Raw genomic sequence first — 22,193 nt, 5'->3', positions numbered from 1 at the left:
CTTCCAAGTTATGGATTTGAACCCAGTAATACAGAGTGCAAGGAAGCAGTCTTAACAAATAAGCTATCCTGGATCCTAGCAAGATGTGATTTTCGCTCATATACAAATGCAATCATTAAACTATGATAGAGGTGAAACAGAAAACTAGATCTTCCAAGTTATGGATTTTAACCTGGTAGTACTGCGTGAGAGGCTTAACCATTGAGCTATCCTGGGTTTTGATGCGAAAATATTTTTCTTAATATACAAATGCAATCATTTAACTATGATAGGTGAAACAAAAAAGCAGCTATTCCAAGTTATGGATTTGAAACCAGTTTTACTGACTGAGAGGCAGCAGTCTTAACCATTAAGCTACCCTCAGTCTTTTTGTAAGTGTAGTCCGGCTCATTTACTAATGTAATCGTGACACCTGTCGCAGTAAACTACGCGTGAGGTGGAACAACATTTTGAACCTAAGTTACATATCAAACCAATTGGGATTCAAAATGTTTTTCGCTCATATACAAATGTATACAAATTCTGACTAGGAACTCAGAAATTCCAACTTTCCAGTACAAATGGAACGCACCATGAGTCTCAGCATTTTAGCTCGAGCTGTTTTGTTAGCTTAGTAGGTTGGCAGCAGCAATTTGTTGGCTCTGACGGCAGCTCTTTTGAATCTTTCACGGGTTTGTGTTACCTCCGCCTAATGAATAGATTGAATGTGCTTCCAAAGCTGTGTGTTCTTGTCAACAAACGGGATATTGTTTGGATAGCAAGTTTATCACTTCAATCATTAATTTGGTTTCATCCTGTAAAAGTTTGCATGTATTTAAAACTAGATATAAAGAAAGGCACGTAAAACGTACTGTGCATGTGCAAGTTCACCTGCAAGTACCCACATCATTGTGGGTGGTAGTTGTGTTATGTATAATGTACATGTGCACGATGATGACTATATCACCTCAGTCTAAGACTTCCATGCTTATCCTGCAGAATTGAAAAATGTAGTTTGTATCATTAGCCGCATTCCTGGGTCCAAGAGTGACTACCAATTTATTTGACTCTGACGAGAGAGAGAGAGAGTACTGCGATATCAGGTCAACGCATGGAGTGGACATAGAAAGCCCCTATTCCATCTCCTTGTTCCAAAAAATCAATTTAAAATATAATCCCCAAGTAGGGTACATATACGATATTAACTGAGTAGAACAGACGCTGCACTTAATCTTGGTCTAAAGGCAGAGAAGCGTTGTTACCAAATTGTCAGAAGGGAGGATGTCATTCCAGACACAACAAGCTAAAGTGACGGTTACACACATTCATTAACCACCACGTCACATATCAACACACCAAACAACAACCATGCACTTTTTGAATGACTTGCACTGTTTTGAAGGCTATAAAATACTTTGAATGACTGGAAGTGTTTGATCACTCCTGGTTGATTTACTGCGACAAAAATTAATCAGAAGTGGTCTTAAGTTGACTTAATCATGTTTTAATAATTTAATGAAGGAATAATGAAGTATTGTAAATTGTTGTTTATGTGTACATTTGCATGTTATTTGAGAATGTTTACTTCAATTAATGATCATTGGGCCCATACTTGCCAACCTTGAGACCTCCGATTTCGGGAGGAGGGGGGTGGGGGCGTGGTCGGGGGTGGGGCGGAGCGTGGTTGGGGGCGTGGTTAAGAGGGGAGGAGTATATTGACAGCTAGAATTCACCAAGTCAAGTATTTCATACATATACAGTATATATATATATATATATATATATATATATATATATATATATATATATATATATATATATATTAGAGATGCGCGGATAGGCAATTATTTCATCCGCAACCGCATCAGAAAGTCGTCAACCATCCGCCATCCACCCGATCTAATATTTAATCAAAACCGCACCCGCCCGCCCGCCATCCGCCACCCGCCCGTTGTTATATATCTAATTTAGACGATGCAAGGCATTAGTGAGGTTATAAAGCTTTTGCCTGTTAAAGAAAGGAGACTGATCCAATGCAGCAGAGACATTCAATGCGTGACTCGCTGTCACGGCCCAGACGCACACCAGTGCGCAATCATATGGGAGCCGCGCTGTGTGATGTCCCTCGCACCCGCGGCGACTCCACCCGGGCTCGCGCCCGAGGCTTCAGCGCGCACCGCGGCGGCCATCCTACTCGTCGCGGCCTAGCCCTCGCGGCTCTTGCTGCCGGCGACGGCTGGGTATGGGCCCGACGCTCCAGCGCCATCCATTTTCAGGGCTAGTTGATTCGGCAGGTGGGTTGTTACACACTCCTTAGCGGGTTCCGACTTCCATGGCCACCGTCCTGCTGTCTATATCAACCAGGGTGAGCCCCACCCCTTTCGTGAGCGCACTGCGCGCGGAGTGACCCCTGTTACGAGCCCCCGGCCACGGGGGTGGCGGGCAGGTAAGCGTGACGCCGGCCGCGGCGAAGGCGGACGAGGCGGGGTGTCGGTGCGGTGGGCGCGGTGGTGACCCTGGACGTGCGTCGGGCCCTTCTCGCGGATCACCTCAGCTACGGCTCCCGGTGGGGCCCTCTCGGGGGAAGGGGCCTCAGTCCCGGACCCCGGCGAGGCGTCCCTTCTCCGCTCCGTAAAAGTGTCCATCTCTTTTTTTTTTCTTCTTCTGTTGTGGCATATGCTGCAGGTGCCTGCTCGTTTTTCGTATGTGGGTAACAACATTTAACTATGTATATATATTTCCGAATTGGTTTAACTGCCCGATCCGCAGATAATCCGCGGACTCCGCGGTTGTGTCCGCAAACCGCGCATCTCTAATATATATATATATATATATATATATATATATATATATATATATATATATATATATATATATATATATATATATATATACATCCTGAAAATATGCAAACAAAACTGTGTTTAGATAATTGATACTTCAAACTTGCATAAATAAATATTAAGGAATATAACATAATTTGGCTTCTGAGAGCTTCAAAATGTAATGAATAAAATGCAAAAGTTGTTGATAAACAAGCAATTATTTTAATAATTAAATATGGTCATTTTAAATGAATTATTATGATAATTTAAAATCAATTATTTCAAATATGTTTATTTTAATGTATAATTCTATGGCTGGATGTAATAAGGAGTCAGGAAAAAATACAAATAAAAATACAATTAATTTTGATGTTTTTAGCAAAATATAGTAAACATGTATTTAGTTGTTTTTTTTGTAAATTAATAAATATATTTATTTTTAGGTAAGATAAACATAATAATACAATTTATCTCTAGTCTGGATGATTTAGTTCTTGTCACTCTGTTGTCCTCCCGTCATGAAAAAAGGCTGTCCTCACTCAGGTCCGCATGGAGCTGGAGGGGGCGTGGCTTCCAGCTCCGGCTGAAAATCGGGAGATTTTCGGGAGAATATTTATCCCGGGAGGTTATCGGGAGAGGTGCTGAATTTCGGGAGTCTCCCGGAAAATTCGGGAGGGTTGGCAAGTATGTCATTGGGATCTTGTGTTTAACTTTTCTGTTTAGTTGTTTTTTTACTGTGCAGAATAAGAAGGACTTGGACAACACCAGAGCATCAATAAATGACACAAAACCAGTTTGGATATTCACTTAAAAACAAACTAATTTTAGAAAATGTGTAAACTAATAAACTCTGTTAGCTTAATAATGTCAGAATGAGTTTTGCAGAGTGTTGCTGTTCTCTGCAAACAAGAGATATTAATCATATCTCATGATTCTCCATTCATCATGTTCTGTAACTCCATTGCTGGAGTAACAGGTAAGGATGTACCTCACTGAAGATATCTCCCAACTGACAGAGCAATGTTTTTATATTCCAGGGCAAAGATAACAAAGTCATGGTTTCCTTTTGACACAAACTCACATATATTCATATATTAACCAAAAGGCAAACATGCTCGGATATTTGAGTTAAATGCTCACATTTTGTGTTTTGGATCAAATCAATTTGTAAATAATGAAGCATGTTGTCGTATAGTCAAGAAACTCACTATCCAACCCAAGGATGGAGCTTTTTTCACCAAACCCTTATAGATCATTCATTTATTCCCTAACAAAATATCCAAAACATTGATTTTGTTTGATATTATTTTGATTCAAGAAATAATTAAAACACACAAATATAGCACCACAGAAGAAGAAAAGGGAGGATTTTACTTCCTGGTTTGATCTGAACATATAAATCTTGGATTACTCACTGAGTGATCATACTTGTTATATTTCTTTATTTTGTAATTATATACCAAATAACGACGTAAATTGCAGTTCCTTGGTTAGTTTAGAAATAGACAATAGGTGACATAACATCAGAAGCGGTCATGTCGGTGTTCGGCAGGCAGATGTCTGTGCTGAGTTCAACCCTGCCAGAATAAAACTAACCATCAGATTACCACATGACAGGGTTGCAACATTTATGCCACTCAATCATTGTGTAACCTATTTTTATGGGCTTTCCTCTTGGTGATGTTAAATTCCTGTTATACGCTGTCATACAGTATATGCCTTGAGCTCTTATTTTGAAGGTGCTAAGAGCGGAAGTGATGTCACGTTGTTGGAGTGGCGCGGAGGTTTTGAAAAGAAGGAAAACAAAGTGGTCCTCGTATAAACACGGAATTTCCAGTTTACACGAGGACCACTTTATTTTCCTCCGCTCCACTCCAACAACGTGACATCACTTCCGCTCTTAGCACCTTCAAAGTAAGAGCTCAAGGCATATACTGTATGACAGCGTATAACAAGGAACTTAACATCACCAAGAGGAAAGCCCATAAAAATAGGTTACAATTGTAATGTTTACTATAATATGTGATATCATAGATAGATAGTACTTTATTGATTCCTTCAGGTGAGCTTACTCTTGAACATTATTAAATCATCTTGTGGTGAGACACCCACATGACAATATAACGGGCTATTCCAATGTGTGCGACTGTGACTAGTGATGGGTCCGGCAACACCGATGCATCGGCGCATGCGTCGAGCTCATAGAGCGAAACCCTGTGTCGGTGCGCGTACCGCTTTTAGAAAGTCACGTGACCGATCATGAGCTGTTTTGGTCACGTGACCGATACGCGAACTGTGTCGCACTGACGCCTCCTCTGTGCCCTGTGAGCGTGTCTTTTCTACAGCCGGAGAAATAATAACTAAGAAGAGAAAGCGTCTAAAATTGAATACGTTGGAAAAACCGTTTTTTTTTTAAAAATAAAAATGTGTAAAAATAGATAAATAATATTTTCCAGGTCCACAAGCATCCTCATTCACAACACGTTCTCTTAGATTTCCATGTTCACATTATTTATTGACTGTATCTAAAAAAGACAAAAAATATATTTTTATTTAAATGAAGTTATGAAATAATCCTAAATGAAATACAATGACTTGGTTTATATTATTGTATATACTAGGTCAGTGGTTCTCAACCTTTTTTCAGCAATGTACCCCCTGTGAATTTTTTTTTTAATTCAAGTACCCCCTAATCAGAGCAAAGCATTTTTGGTTGAAAAAAAAAAAGATGAAGTAAAATACAGCACTATGTCATCAGTTTCTGATTTATTATATTGTATCACAGTGCAAAATATTGCTCATTTGTAGTGGTCTTTCTTGAACTATTTGGAAAAAAAGATATAAAAATAGATAAAAACTTGTTGAAAAATAAACAAGTGATTCAATTATAAATAAAGATTTCTACACCTAGAAGTAATAATCAACTTAAAGTGCCCTCTTTGGGGATTGTAATAGAGATCCATCTGGATTCATGAACTTAATTCTAAACATTTCTTCACAAAAAAAAAAAAATCTTTAACATCAATATTTATGGAACATGTCCACAAAAAATCTAGCTGTCAACACTGAATATTGCATTTCTTTTCACAGTTCTTTTTGACGGACATTTTAGTGAGAAACCTGAGCTTGTGCTTCACTGAGTTTATGAACTTACATTCATATTTTGTTGAAGTATTATTCAATAAATATATTTATAAAGGATTTTTGAATTGTTGCTATTTTTAGAATATTTAAAAAAAATCTCACGTACCCCTTGGCATACCTTCAAGTACCCCCAGGGGTTCGCGTACCCCCATTTGAGAACCACTGTACTAGGTCATAAAATCAGTGTCAGTTGAGTCGGTCCATAGGTTGCCTGTAGGGAGTTTTAATGTCCAGCAGATGTCAGTATTTGATGACACAGTATCAATACAGTTTTGCAATGTGTCGAAACGCTTCATGAAGTCTCATCAATCCATCACTATCTGTGACTATTATTTAGAGTATTTAATTTGATCTTGCATTAATAAAATTAAATGTTTATTTTGAACACACAGATCAGGGGAGAGCGCGAACGCAGTCCCCCACTACCACAAATTATGCAGTCGAGATTCCCACATTTGGGGAATTGGTAAGGGTCAGCACAGCCGGAGTGCAATGGCTGAGCCTCACCCTAGGTGAACCACCTTCTTGATCATGGTATCTCCCCTGCCAGGTAAGTATGAGTTGTACACGTCTCACACACACAAGTCATTCACACACACACCATGTTAAGTGATGGTGCACACTAGCAAACACACACACTCAACAAGCCTGCACATGTACAAGAGTCTACTACACAACACTGTTGGATCATTACAATATTATTACTATTTATATTACACTTCAACACAACTATGTGTTCCCATCATGCAATGCGGCTTTTTCTACACGACTCAGCTCAACCGGAAGTGTCCCTGCCCCCCTTAACAATCACTTCCTGTTTGCTAGTACAGACACATTTGTCTGTGTGTGCTGGTGTGACAATAAAGTTATTTCAATCCTTGAAATGACACAAAAGTTTATGTGAATTAATACAGTTGTTATTTTTTAAAACTAACCTGTGTTGTTTCATCAACTGAACGACTCAACTAGGAATTCTACCTTCCTGCTTCTACTGCAACTTCCTGTTTCTTTGTTTGGACAGGATCACATGCTAACACTACTGCCATCCTGTGGTAAGTACTGCACACTGCACTGCTTATGGACAGACTGTTAGTCAAGGAGGTCAGTGAACTAGTTGTGGCATTATCACTTTGACAGAGGAACACTTTGCTGACATTCATGGCCTAGTGACGTTATGATGGTCATGGCTGAGTTTATTTCCAACATGCTTCACAAAGTTACATGAAGGAACATCAGATTTGGACAATATGTCTGAAAAGGAGTAGGAAGCAGTGGCTGACTGACGTGGACATAGGCGGTTATTGACATAGCAGAAATCAAACCTGACCATTTTCTGTACATTTACTTTAACCTCACAGATATTTTTTTTCCAGACACGGTTGTAAATAAACTTCATAAACATTATTCTGATTCATCCGGTCACAACATTAGGTACACCTTTTAATTTACCTGAGGGAACTTTCCTGAAGAGATCAATAAAGTAATATCTATCAATCTATCTACCTGCACACATCAATACAGACTCCAGAGCTGCATAAAAAAATCTGTTTTCGGCAACATTTATGTCACTAAATGTCGCCTGTCAGTGTTATTGTGCACATGCTACCATTCGAAGAAATAATACTTGAACCTAGAGCTGGGCCAATAAAACAATATCAATATGTATCTTAAACACATACTCAATATCAATATAAAAATAGTTAGATAAAACATTCAATATATATTTATATTTTTTGGTCAGAAGAAAATGATAACATTTATTGTGGATTTTACAATCATGCTGTAGCTGAAAGTTGTTGTGTTGTGTCCTTATGTTGTTGTGGTGTCTGCAATTGTAGTGACCTTTCTCGGCCGCCGTGAGAACGACTTTTATAGAGATGAGACATCACGAACAAATGGAAGAAAATGAGTCATACTTAACCTAGTAGCAATTGGATCCACATTTTTCCTGAATATATATATATATATATATATATATATATATATATACATACACACACATACATACATATGTGTGTGTGTGTGATTTTTTAATCATTCATTTTTAATTGTATTTTTTTTTTTTTTTTTTTACTGGGATTCACTTTTCTGGTTCATTGTTCTAATATGTAAAAGTTCAATCTTACACACACCAAGTAGGGTAGTGTTTTGTATTCACATTGTTATTATGTCCTAATTTTTGTTCTAGATTGTTTTATCATTTTTACATCATTGCAATTTATTCTTACTTTTTGTTTCCCTATATTTTCAAAATGCTATTGTGATTCAAAGTTTATGACATTCTATTGTTTTCTATTGCATTCACATCTTTATTACGTCAAATTTTTTATTCTAGTTTTGTTTCTTATTTTTGTATCTAAAAATGTGTTTTATTCTTACTTATTATTTTTGTATATTTTTTCTGTATTGTTAAAATGCTCTTGTGTTACTAAGTTTTTTTACATGAGGGAAAATGCACTAGTGATGTCACTGTCACAGCATGGAAATATGACACCACATTAAAGGATGTTTACGGTGAAAACAACAAAAATAAAAGTATAAGCAATATTTCAGAATTATTCCCACAAATATAATAACATTTGTTTAAATTTGAATTATTCTTATCCATATTATATCTTATAACTGATACTTATGATTGTTCCTTGTGAGGAAAGTTGCACCTGCAAGTCTTCTGGTTCGTGTCTCTTGCAGCTTTGCACATTTTTAACCTGTAACTTTATTTCAATAAACAGTACATGTCTAACAAACATATATCAATAATAATGTAATTCACAACAGTAGCAATGTACTTATTAAAATATATCTTCTATGGTTGTCAGAGTATTATTACTATTCAGACAACAAAACAAAGTGGAAAACCAGCTTTGCACATCCAGAGAGAGAAATGTTTGCTGATTATTTTTAGAAAAAAACATTTTACAACTAAGTGAAATAATAAGGAGAGTGTTTGTGAACAGCAGTTTAAAGATCTGATCAAATATTCTCTTGTTAGATTTATTTATTTCAAGTTACAGTAGAGTGATGTTTTAATAAGTTACATTTTAATGTTGAATAGTTTTCTTTAATCACAATTTGACAATTGTAGCAAAAACCATTAAGGGTGTGCAGTTCACTACTCACCACTAGATGGCGGCAGCTATCGCATGAGTTACTAATAGGGATGTCCGATGATGGCTTTTTGCCTATATCCGATCTTCCGATATTGTCCAACTCTTTAATTACCGATACCGATATCAACCGATATATACAGTCGTGGAATTAACACATTATTATGCCTAATTTGGACAACCAGGTATGGTGAAGATAAGGTACTTAAAAAAAAAAAAAAAAGTACCTTAAAATAAAATAAGATAAATAAATTAAAAACATTTTCTTGAATAAAAAAAGAAAGTAAAACAATATAAAAACAGTTACATTGAAACTAGTAATTAATGAAAATGGGTACAATTAACTGTTAAAGGTTAGCAGCACGCACAATCATGTGTGCTTACGGACTGTATCCCTTGCAGACTGTATTGATATATATTAGAGATGCACGGTTTGCGGGCACAACCGCGGAGTCCGTGGATGATCCGCGGATCGGGCGGATGAAATAAAAAAAAATTAGATTTTATCCGTGGGTCGGGTCGGGTCGGGTGGTTGAAATAAAAACAAATTAGATTTTAAATAGATTCAGGCGGGTGGCATTTAAACCAATTCGGAAATATATATGCATAGTTAAATGTTGTTACCCACATACGAAAAACGATCAGGCACCTGCAGCATATGCCACAACAGAAGAAAAAAAAAAAAAAGAGATGCACACTTTTACGGAGCGGAGAAGGGACCGAGGCCCCTTCCCCCGAGAGGGCCCCACCGGGAGCCGTAGCTGAGGCGATCGCGAGAAGGGCCCGACGCACGTCCAGGGTCACCACCGCGCCCACCACACCGACACCCCGCCTCGTCCGCCTTCGCCGCGGCCGGCGTCACGCGCAGCAGGTAAGCAGCTTACCTGCCCGCCACCCCCGTGGCCGGGGGCTCGTAACAGGGGTCACTCCGCGCGCTCCGCCCGCGCAGCTTACCTGCCCGCCACCCCCTGTTGCCGGGGGCGCGTAACAGGGATCACTCCGCGCGCAGTGCGCTCACGAAAGGGGTGGGGCTCACCCTGGTTGATATAGACAGCAGCTAGGACGGTGGCCATGGAAGTTGGAACCCGCTAAGGAGTGTGTAACAACCCACCTGCCGAATCAACTAGCCCTGAAAATGGATGGCGCTGGAGCGTCGGGCCCATATACCCGGCCGTTGCCGGCAGCGAGACGCGCTTGGAGGTGCGCTCAGCGCGGCTCCCATATGATTGCGCACTGGTGTGTGTCTGGGTCGTGACAGCGTGGCACGCGAATGTCTGTGCTGCATTGGATCAGTCTCCTTTCTTTAACAGGCAAAAGCTTTATAACCTCACTAATGCCTTGCATCGTCTATATTAGATATATAACAACGGGCGGGTGCGGTTCTGATCAAATCTTAGGTCGGGTGGATTGCGGATGGTTGACGACTTTCTGATGCGGTTGCGGATGAAATAATTGCCTATCCGCGCATCTCTAATATATATTGATATATAATGTAGGAACCACAATATTAATAACAGAAAGAAACAACCCTTTTGTGTGAATGAGGGATGGAGGTTTTTTGGGTTGGTGCACTAATTGTAAGTGTATCTTGTGTTTTTTATGATGATTTAATTTTAAGAAAATAAAAAAAAAACGATACCGATAATATCCGAATACTACATTTTAACGCATTTATCGGCCGTCAATATCGGCAGGCCGTCATTATCGGACATCTCCCATTACTATCTTTGTGAGGGGCAGTATAATGGGCAATTAGAATCACACCATCTACGATGAAACATTCAAATTTTTGCCACCAAGGACTACTCAGAGCACGGAGGTGATGAGAATTTTATTTGTCATTGAACATTAAGATCAGGGGAGAGCGCGAACGCAGTCCCCCACTACCACAAATTATGCAGTCGAGATTCCCACATTTGGGGAATTCGTAAGGGTCAGCACAGCCGGAGTGCAATGGCTGAGCCTCACCCTAGGTGAACCACCTTCTTGATCATGGTATCTCCCCTGCCAGGTAAGTATGAGTTGTACACGTCTCACACACACAAGTCATTCACACACACACCATGTTAAGTGATGGTGCACACTAGCAAACACACACACTCAACAAGCCTGCACATGTACAAGAGTCTACTACACAACACTGTTGGATCATTACAATATTATTACTATTTATATTACACTTCAACACAACTATGTGTTCCCATCATGCAATGCGGCTTGTTCTACACGACCCAGCTCAACCGGAAGTGTCCCACCCCCCTTCACAACCACTTCCTGTTTACTAGTACAGACACACTTGTCTGTGTGTGCTGGTGTGACAATTAAGTTATTTCAATCCGTGAAATGACACAAAGGTTTATGTGAATTAATACAGTTGTTATTTTTGAAAACTAACCTGTGTTGTTTCATCAACTGAACGACTCAACTAGGAATTCTACCTTCCCCCTTCTACTGCAACTTCCTGTTTCTTTGTTTGGACAGGATCACATGCTAACACTACTGCCATCCTGTGGTGAGTACTGCACACTGCACTGTTTATGGACAGACTGTTAGTCAAGGAGATCAGTGAACTAGTTGTGGCATTATCACTTTGACAGAGGAACACTTTGCTGACATTCATGGCCTCGTGACTTTATGATGGTCATGGTTGAGTTTATTTCCAACATGCTTCACAAAGTTACATGAAGGAACATCAGATTTGGACAATATGTCTGAAAAGGAGTAGGAAGCAACATGTATTTCACTAAATGTCGCATTAGATTAAATTAATTCTTTAACCTACCTTTTTCTTTTTTTTAAAAACCAAGTCGTAATGTCACCATCTATTTATGTCGGGAATTTAGCTACTAGAACAATTTCATACTGTTTTATCTTGACAAAACAAATCAACAAATAAGTATTTATTGTACAGACAAATTTAAAGATCACTAGTATTTAAAGAATGTAGGTTAAGTTGCTAGCCTGCCACTTATGTCGCCATTTGTCGCCGAAATCAATCGTGAAAATGTGTCGGCTGCCATTTCTATGAAAATTGTTCAGTATGTAGGCATGTTTTGTTCTATTACCTCCCTCATAATCACACAACGGCGTGCCACAACTCTATAAAACGTGCTATGGGTGTAACAGTACGTGTGTTCGTATCAAATTGTTTTTGGAACAACTTTTGGTTTGGTACCATGTTCCCAATCGTTCCCAATTTCCATTTCTTGTTTATGAACACTTCGCCTCCCGGTGAAATACGTAATCGTACAAATACAAAAAGGTAAGACAAAAGCAGTGTGTCGCCATCGTTCAGTCGAGGACGGGAACAGTGCTAGAAACAAACTATAAATCCTGCACTTCAGCCAGTAAGGGACTTCATTCTACTAAAAATAAATAATACATTACACTCTTATTGTTTCATACACATGTTTCATATATGTGTTTCCTAAAACAACAAATGCTGTATATGGGCTGTCCAAAGTGTGGCCCCGGGACCATCTTTGGCCTGCAGCTTGTTTTTATTGGCCTTCAGCATACCGTATTTTCCGCACTATAAGCCGCACCTAAAAACCACAAATTTTCACAAAAGCTGACAGTGCGGCTTATAACCCGGTGCGCCTTATATATGGATTAATATAAATATTTATTTTCATAAAGTTTCGGTCTCGCAACTACGGTAAACAGCCGCCATCTTTTTTCCCCGTGGAAGAGGAAGCGCTTCTTCTTCTATGGTAAGCAACCGCCAAGGTAAGCACCCGCCCCCATAGAAGAGGAAGCGCTTCTTCTTCTACTGTAAGCAACCACCCGCCCCCATAGAAGAAGAAGCCCCCGGATATTGCGTTTCATTTCATTTGTGTGTTTACATCTGTAAAGACCACAAAATGGCTCCTACTAAGCGACACGCGTATAACGCAGAATTTAAACTTAAGGCAATATTTAACCAAAGAACTCCAACCGCTCGATATTGGTGTCAACAGGGCATTTAAAGCACGACTGCGAACGGCGTGGGAACAATGGATGACCGAAGGCGAACACACCTTCACTAAGACAGGGAGACAGCGCCGGACGACATACGCCAACATCTGCCAGTGGATCGTAAATGCCTGGGCGGATATTTCGGTCACAACTGTGGTCCGAGCTTTCCGGAAGGCAGGATTCACAGAACTGCGACGAGACGGAGCCGGCCATTTTGGATCCCGTATTCGCCCAACTTTTTAATTCGGACACCGAAGGAGAAGAATTCGAGGGATTTATGAATGAAGAATAACTTCAGAAAGTGAGCGTTATGTTTATTTTGTGTGTTGTGACATTAACGTTCGAGCAACATTAAGTTATTGATGCTTATTGATTGCACATTTGCACATTACCGTACATTTTGGGAGTGAACAGAGTTGTTAGAACGCTGGTTTTTAATATATTATTAAAGTTTGACTGACCTATCTGACTGTTTTTTTGACATTCCCTTTAGCGCAGTTAGATGCGGCTTATAACACGGGGCGGCTCATAGGTGGACAAAGTTTTGAAATATGCCGTTCATTGAAGGCGCGGTTTATAACCCAGGGCGGCTTATGGTGCGGAAAATACGGTAATCTAAAAGTAAAAGCTACCTGGAGCCTGTGTGTTATTCATTCTCGTCTAATGCCCTCCCACTTGCTCTGATGTCTATACATCCATCCATTTTCTACCGCTTGTCCCATTTGGGGTTGCGGAGGGTGCTGGAGCCTATTTCAGCTGCATTTGGGCGGAAGGCGGCGTACACCCTGGACAAGTCGGCCCCTCATCATAGGATCAACACAGATAGACAGACAACATTCACATTCACACACTAGGGACCATTTAGTGTTGCCAATCAACCTATCCCCAGGTGCATGTCTTTGGAGGTGGGAGGAAGCCGGAGTACCCGGAGGGAACCCACGCAGTCATGAGGAGAACATGCAAACTCCACACAGAAAGATCCCGAACCCGGGATTGAACTCAGGACCTTCGTATTTTGAGGCACATGCAATAACCCCTGTTCCACCGTGCTGCCCGATGTCTATACAATAAATACTTATTTATTGATTTGTTTTGTCAATATAAACCAGTATGAAATTGTTCTAGCAGCTAAACTCCCGACATAAATAGATGGCAACAGTACGACTTGGTTTAAGAAACACAAGAAAAAGATAGGTTAAAGTATTAATTTCATCTAATGGTAACGTGTGCACAATAATACTGACGTGCGACATTTAGTGACATACATGTTGCTTCCTACTCCTTTTCAGACATATTGTCAACATCTGATGTTCCTTCATGTAACTTTGTGAAGCATGTTGGAAATAAACTCAACCATGACCATCATAACGTCACTAGGCCATGAATGTCAGCAAAGTGTTCCTCTGTCAAAGTGATAATGCCACAACTAGTTCACTGACCTCCTTGACTAACAGTCTGTCCATAAGCAGTGCAATGTGCAGTACTCACCACAGGATGGCAGTAAGTTTTCCTCTGGAGGCGTCTCTGTCAATGTGATAATGCCACAACTAGTTCACTGACCTCCTTGACTAACAATCTTATAACTGATACTAGTGATTATTTGTTTCCTTGAAAGGAAAAAAAAACAGTTAAAAAAGTTACAAAAAGTGTCTTAAGTACTTATTGATGCCTTATTCGGCATGGCATTATTATAACCCTAACCCTGGCCCTAACCCTCTAACCCTAACCAAATAACTCTAAATTAAGTCTTTGTTACTTATAATATGTTCCCCTAGTGTACAAAAAACTCTAAATTAAGTCTTTCTTACTTATAATATGTTCCCCTAGTGTCCAATAAAACTCTAAATTAAGTCTTTGTTACTTAGAATATGTTCCCCATACTAAAGTGTTACCAAAAACATATAACTTTGTCTTGAATTTGAAAAAAAAAAAAACATTTTATTTTTCACTAAAGAAGGGTTCGGTGAATGCGCACATGAAACTGGTGGGGTTCGGTACCTCCAAGAAGGTTATGAACAGAGGTGGGTAGAGTAGCCAGAAATTGTACTCAAGTAAGAGTACTGTTACTTTAGAGATTTATTACTCAAGTAAAAGTAAGGAGTAGTCACCCAAATATTTACTTGAGTAAAAGTAAAAACTATGTTGTAAAAAAACTACTCAAGTACTGAGTAACGGATGAGTAACATACACACACATATCATATATATATATATATATATATATATATATATATATATATATATATATATATATATATATATATATATATATATATACACACACACACATATATACATATATATATATATACACACACACACACACATATATATATATATATATATATATACATACATTGATATATACAGTATATAATTTATATATATTTTTTTGCCGTTTTTGTTTACATGTTAATAGTGTTTTAATGAATATACATGCATGTTTAACACATATAGATTCCTTTCTTTCATGAAGACAAGAATATAAGTTGGTGTATTACCTGATTCTGATGACTTGCATTGATTGGAATCAGACAGTAGTGATGACAAACGTCCACGTTTTCAAATGGAGGAGAAAAAAAGTTCCTCCTTTCTGTCTAATACCACATGAAAGTGGTTGGTTTTTGGCATCTTATATGTCCAGCTTCCATATTCGTTTTTATACACTTTACAAGAAATACATTGGCGGCAAACTCCGTAGCTTGCTAGCTTGTTTGCGCAGGCTTTCGGAGACTCTTGTTTTGAAAGCGCAGGCGCGATGGAGCGGCACTTTTATTGTGAAGACAGGAACTGTGCAGTCAGTCTTTAGGCTTTTGACGGGGTGTACTGGTGAAATAAAAAATTGTCTTTTTTCCTTCACACTTTTGATTAATTGATTGGAACTTGTATTAGTAGATTGCACTAAATGGTAACACCCCAATAAGTTTTCAACTTGTTTAAGTCAGGTCATGTGACCCCTGGCTCTGTTTGATTGGTCCAACGTCACCAGTGACTGCATCTGATTGGTGGAACGGAGTGAACGTCACCAGTGACTGCATTTGTTGAAACGCAGGCACTATGAAGGTCTGTCTGACAGACCAAAACAAACAAAGCGTGCATTAACAGATCGATAAAAATTAGTAGCGAGTAGCGAGCTGAATGTAGATAAAAGTAGCGGAGTAAAAGTAGCGAAGTTTTGTCTATTCACAATCTGTCAGTCATAGCAGAGAAAGTATAACTTTGATACTGATTGTATTTACAATTGATAAGGAATATTTATGTCCTCAACATAAACCCGGTCGAACATAGAGGATGGTAAATACTTTATTTCCATTTAACATCATATCAGGGGAGAGCGCGAACGCAGTCCCCCACTACCACAAATTATGCAGTCGAGATTCCCACATTTGGGGAATTCGTAAGGGTCAGCACAGCCGGAGTGCAATGGCTGAGCCTCACCCTAGGTGAACCACCTTCTTGATCATGGTATCTCCCCTGCCAGGTAAGTATGAGTTGTACACGTCTCACACACACAAGTCATTCACACACACACCATGTTAAGTGATGGTGCACACTAGCAAACACACACACTCAACAAGCCTGCACATGTACAAGAGTCTACTACACAACACTGTTGGATCATTACAATATTATTACTATTTATATTACACTTCAACACAACTATGTGTTCCCATCATGCAATGCGGCTTGTTCTACACGCCTCCATTCCACTGGGAAGTCACTGCTCCCCTTCACAACCACTTCCTGTTTCCTAATATGGGACAGTATGCTAATGTTGCTGCCATCTAGTGGTGGGTAGCACATACAACACTGTTTAGGATCTAACTCAGTGGTTCATAACCTTCTTGGAGGTACCGAACCCCACCAGTTTCATGTGCGCATTCACCGAACCCTTCTTTAGTGAAAAATAAAATGTTTTTTTTCAAATTCAAGACAAAGTTATATGTTTTTGGTAACACTTTAGTATGGGGAACATATTCTAAGTAACAAAGACTTAATTTAGAGTTTTATTGGACACTAGGGCGGGGGTCTGCAACCTGCGGCGGCGGCTCTTTAGCGCCGCCCTAGTGGCTCCCTTGAGCTTTCTCAAAAATGTATGAAAATAGAAAAAGATAGGGTAAATATATTTGTTTGTTTTAATAGGGTTTCTGTAGGAGGACAACATGACACAAACCTCCCTATTTGTTAGAAATCCCACTGTTTGTATTAAATGATTCTCTGATGAGCGTATTTGGCGAACGAAGTTCTGTCCTACTAATTTTGGCGGTGCTTGAACTCACCGTATTTTGTTTACATGTACAACTTTCTCCGACACTGCCACAGAAAGACATGTTTTATGCCACTTATTCTTTGTCTCATTTTGTCCACCAAACGTTTTATGCTGTGTGTGAATGCACGAAGGTGAACTTTGTTGATATTATTGACTTGTCGGAGTGCTAATAAGCCATATTTGGTCACTGCATGACTGCAAGCTAATCGATGCTAACATGCTATTTAGGCTAGCTTTATGTACGAATTGCATCATTTAATTTCCTATGTCCTCTGTGTATTTAATTTATATCTGCATGTCTCATGACATATTACCTGAATGTAATATTGGCTGCATTTCTGATAGTTGTTTGTGTGCCATGTTGTTCCAGACCACAGCAAACGTAACCCAGCTTCCATAGATTGTTGTAAATCCATTAGAAGAAGACAGCCTGCCGTTTTCTTTAACTTGGACACACACATCTATACCTTTGGCCATTCTAAGACAGTCATTTAGAGGAGTTGTCTCACCTCCTGAGAAGTTTTACTATTGTTTTTCAATGTTGTAAAAATGTGTAGAATAAATATTACATTTCAACATTTCTGTCAACAAAGATTTGTGTCAGCTTGTGACACATAGTCATTTTGATAGTATGCTAATATAGCTAATATAGACACTTATATCATGTGTTGAGTTCATTATAAGGCTTTTAATTTTTTGCAGCTCCAGACAGATTTATTTTTGTATTTTTGGTCCAATATGGCTCTTTCAACATTTTGGGTTGCCGATCCCTGCACTAGGGGAACATATTATAAGTAACAAAGACTTAATTTAGAGGTTTTTGGACACTAGGGGAACATATTCTAAGTAACAAAGACTTAATTTAGAGGTTTTTGGACACTAGGGGAACATATTCTAAGTAACAAAGATTTAATTTAGAGTTATTTGGTTAGGGTTAGAGGGTTAGGGCCAGGGTTAGGGTTATAATAAGGCCATGCCGAATAAGGCATCAATAAGTACTTAATAATGACTAGTTAAAGGCCTACTAAAATGCGATTTTCTTATTTAAACGGGGATAGCAGGTCCATTCTATGTGTCATACTTGATCATTTCGCGATATTGCCATATTTTTGCTGAAAGGATTTAGTAGAGAACATCGACGATAAAGTTCGCAACTTTTGGTCGCTGATAAAAAAAGCCTTGCCTGTACCGGAAGTAGCAGACGAGTAGCGTGACGTCACAGGTTGTGGAGCTCCTCACATCTGCACATTGTTTACAATCATGGCCACCAGCAGCGAGAGCGATTCGGACCGAGAAAGCCACGATTTCCCCATTAATTTGAGCGAGGATGAAAGATTCGTGGATGAGGAAAGTGAGTGAAGGACTAGAGGGCAGTGGGAGCGATTCAGATAGGGAAGATGCTGTGAGAGGCGGGTGGGACCTGATATTCAGCTGGGAATGACTAAAACAGTAAATAAACACAAGACATATATATACTCTATTAGCCACAACACAACCAGGCTTATATTTAATATGCCACAAATTAATCTGTCCCCAAAGTTACGTACGTGACATGCACATAGCGGCACGCACGTACGGGCAAGCGATCAAATGTTTGGAAGCCGCAGCTGCATGCGTACTCACGGTACTGTGTCTGCGTATCCAACTCAAAGTCCTCCTGGGAAGAGTCTCTGTTGTCCCAGTTCTCTACAGGCCAATGGTAAAGCTTGACTGTCATCTTTCGGGAACGTAAACAATGAAACACCGGCCGTGTTTGTGTTGCTGAAGTCGGCCGCAATACACCGCTTCCCACCTACAGCTTTCTTCTTTGCTGTCTCCATTGTTCATTGAACAAATTGCAAAAGATTCGCCAACACAGATGTCCAGAATACTGTGGAATTTTGCGATGAAAACAGACGACTTAATAGCTGGCCACCATGCTGTCCCAAAATGTCCTCTACAATCCGTGACGTCACGCGCTGACGTCATCATACCGAGATGTTTTCAGCAGGATATTTCGCGCAAAATTTTAAATTGCACTTTAGTAAGCTGCAATGTTAAGATTTCATCATTGATATATAAACTATCAGACTGCGTGGTCGGTAGTAGTGGGTTTCAGTAGGCCTTTAAGAGCCAATATGTTACTAATTGGCATGTTAATAAGCAACTAATTAATGGTGAATATGTTCCCCATACAAAAGTGTTACCATGTTTTTTTTTACTGGTGCACAAAATGAAGCGTGCATGAACATCACCTTGTTCAAAGAACAAAACCAACACAGTGCATAAACTCACAACAAATGACACACCTGCAAATCAGTCTGACTTCTGCTGTTGCCGTATCCGTAATACACCGATAGGGAGAAGTTTATATTTACACGATGAATCGGGTGTGTCTTGACCTCCGCCGAACCCCTGAGCCCAACTCACCGAACCCCTAGGGTTCCATCGAACCCAGGTTAAGAACTGATCTAATTTGAACAACGTTATAACAAACTATAACACATTTATAGTGGCTAATAGAGATGCGCGGCTTGCGGGCACAACCGCGGAGTCCGCGGATTATCCGCGGATCGGGCGGATGAAATTTTAAAAAATTAGATTTTATCCGCGGGTCGGGTCGGGCGGTTGAAATAGAAAAAATTAGATTTTAAATAGATTCAGGCGGGTGGCAGTTAAACCAATTTGGAAATATATATACATAGTTAAATGTTGTTACCCACATACGAAAAACGAGCAGGCACCTGCAGCATATGCCACAACAGAAGAAAAAAAAAAAAAGAGATGGACACTTTTACGGAGCGGAGAAGGCCCCCGACGCCTCGCCGGGGTCCGGGACCGAGGCCCCTTCCCCCGAGAGGGCCCCACCGGGAGCCGTAGCTGAGGCGATCCGCGAGAAGGGCCCGACGCACGTCCAGGGTCACCACCGCGCCCACCGCACCGACACCCCGCCTCGTCCGCCTTCGCCGCGGCCGGCGTCACGCGCAGCAGGTAAGCAGCTTACCTGCCCGCCACCCCCGTGGCCGGGGGCTCGTAACAGGGGTCACTCCGCCCGCGCAGCTTACCTGCCCGCCACCCCTGTTGCCGGGGGCGCGTAACAGGGGTCACTCCGCGCGCAGTGTGCTCACGAAAGGGGTGGGGCTCACCCTGGTTGATATAGACAGCAGCTAGGACGGTGGCCATGGAAGTTGGAACCCGCTAAGGAGTGTGTAACAACCCACCTGCCGAATCAACTAGCCCTGAAAATGGATGGCGCTGGAGCGTTGGGCCCATACCCGGCCGTCGCCGGCAGCGAGACGCGCTTGGAGGTGCGCTCTGCGCGGCTCCCATATGATTGCGCACTGGTGTGCGTCTGGGTCGTGACAGCGTGGCACGCGAATGTCTGTGCTGCATTGGATCAGTCTCCTTTCTTTAACAGGCAAAAGCTTTATAACCTCACTAATGCCTTGCATCGTCTATATTAGATATATAACAACGGGCGGGTGCGGGCGGATGGCGGGCGGATCCGGTTCTGATCAAATGTTAGATCGGGTGGATTGCGGATGGTTGACGACTTTCTGATGCGGTTGCGGATGAAATAATTGCCTATCCGCGTATCTCTAGTGGCTAAACAAGCCTAAATTCAATACCGAATATTTGGCAATATCTGAAAAAACAACAACACTTTCCTTTTAATTCGACTGAGTTGTTTTTTTTAAAAGAAGAATGGAAAATAATTCCAGTCTCCAAATGTCCATGACTGCTCGTATCTCGTCTGAAACGAGCTTCAACAAACAAAGTTCGGTTTCATCCGTTTAAAGTTTTCATTTGATGTCTAACAATTACACAAGTAAAATGCATAAGAATTATTTCTAGTAATATGTTCAGCACCTGTATTGATACACACAAGAATATCTTGCACAATGCAAGAGTTACCACTAGATGGCAGTACAACACCAGCTTTCTGTACATGATCAGTCAAGTACCGCACATATATTTTATTTAAACAACATATAATATACCCCCCGCGACCCCAAAAGGGACAATCGGTAGAAAATGGATGAATGGATGGAACATATAACATAAATATATCAACAGTGTAATAATATGACCAGCACAAAAAACATAGATATTTGTGACAATAAGATAATAAGAAAATATGGGTACTTAATGCTAGTATGTGGTTTTCTGGGCAAGCACATGTTAAGGTTTTAAGCCTTACCTGTCGACAGCAAGTGACATTAAACTTGATCCGTCTTCACTTAGCTTGCGTTAAAACTTCCAAAGTCTACTTGAATCCATTTTTTAACGCATTTTCAGCCATACGTTTTTTTTGTATTTTAAGCTAGCTCGTTAGCTTCCGGTTGGTACCGCAAAAAGAACGGGGAAAACACCTAGAAAATAAGTATAAAAGCATACAAATGTTTCTAAAGCGGTTTAAAAATGTATATTCCACGCGTGGAGTTTGAAGGCCACGTCGAGGCTTAATGAACATAACTTGACCTACACCGAGTGACACATGTCAGCGTTGCCAGATGGAAAATGACAAATTATCGCACCAGAAGCTTCAAAATGTATCTTGAGGGCAAATTATCGTTAAGATGTCGCTCAGACGATATATATCTCATTGCTGTTGTACTTTTAAATACACTTACAGCACTGTTGGAATAAAGTCGCATGTTTAAAAAGAGCCCACCCAGCTGGCTGTTCAAAGTTCGAACCTAAATAATATTAAGTGATGTATTCATTAGTGATGTCCGATACACAACATTTCACAACAGTGGTTAAGTAGTTATTTAAGTAATGTGGAAATTAATAAGACTAAAACACAGCCTAGAAGAGTAAATTGTGGGTTTCCACAGGGCTCGGTATTGGCATACTTGCCAACCCTCCCGAATTTTCCGGGAGACTCCCGAAATTCAGCGCCTCTCCCGAAAACCTTCCCGGGACAAAT

General features: G+C 40.2%; 5 non-coding genes across 5 annotated transcripts; all 5 read right to left on the bottom strand.

Annotated features, from left to right (window-relative positions):
• Positions 1 to 1,038: 1,038 nt before the first annotated feature.
• LOC133614958 (U2 spliceosomal RNA) lies at positions 1,039 to 1,236 on the bottom strand. The gene has a single exon (XR_009816659.1). It is a non-coding gene; the product is annotated as a U2 spliceosomal RNA (small nuclear RNA).
• A 2,434-nt stretch (positions 1,237 to 3,670) lies between these two features.
• LOC133614961 (U8 small nucleolar RNA) lies at positions 3,671 to 3,803 on the bottom strand. The gene has a single exon (XR_009816662.1). It is a non-coding gene; the product is annotated as a U8 small nucleolar RNA (small nucleolar RNA).
• Positions 3,804 to 6,342: 2,539 nt separating this feature from the next.
• Positions 6,343 to 6,506, bottom strand: LOC133614955 (U1 spliceosomal RNA). The gene has a single exon (XR_009816656.1). It is a non-coding gene; the product is annotated as a U1 spliceosomal RNA (small nuclear RNA).
• A 4,404-nt stretch (positions 6,507 to 10,910) lies between these two features.
• On the bottom strand, positions 10,911 to 11,074 carry LOC133614963 (U1 spliceosomal RNA). Its single transcript, XR_009816664.1, has one exon. It is a non-coding gene; the product is annotated as a U1 spliceosomal RNA (small nuclear RNA).
• Positions 11,075 to 16,336: 5,262 nt separating this feature from the next.
• On the bottom strand, positions 16,337 to 16,500 carry LOC133614952 (U1 spliceosomal RNA). Its single transcript, XR_009816653.1, has one exon. It is a non-coding gene; the product is annotated as a U1 spliceosomal RNA (small nuclear RNA).
• Between the last annotated feature and the right edge of the window lie 5,693 nt (positions 16,501 to 22,193).

Source organism: Nerophis lumbriciformis, linkage group LG17, assembly GCF_033978685.3.
Source record: "Nerophis lumbriciformis linkage group LG17, RoL_Nlum_v2.1, whole genome shotgun sequence".
NCBI lineage: Eukaryota > Metazoa > Chordata > Actinopteri > Syngnathiformes > Syngnathidae > Nerophis > Nerophis lumbriciformis.
This window is presented reverse-complemented; position numbering and strand designations above follow the sequence as displayed.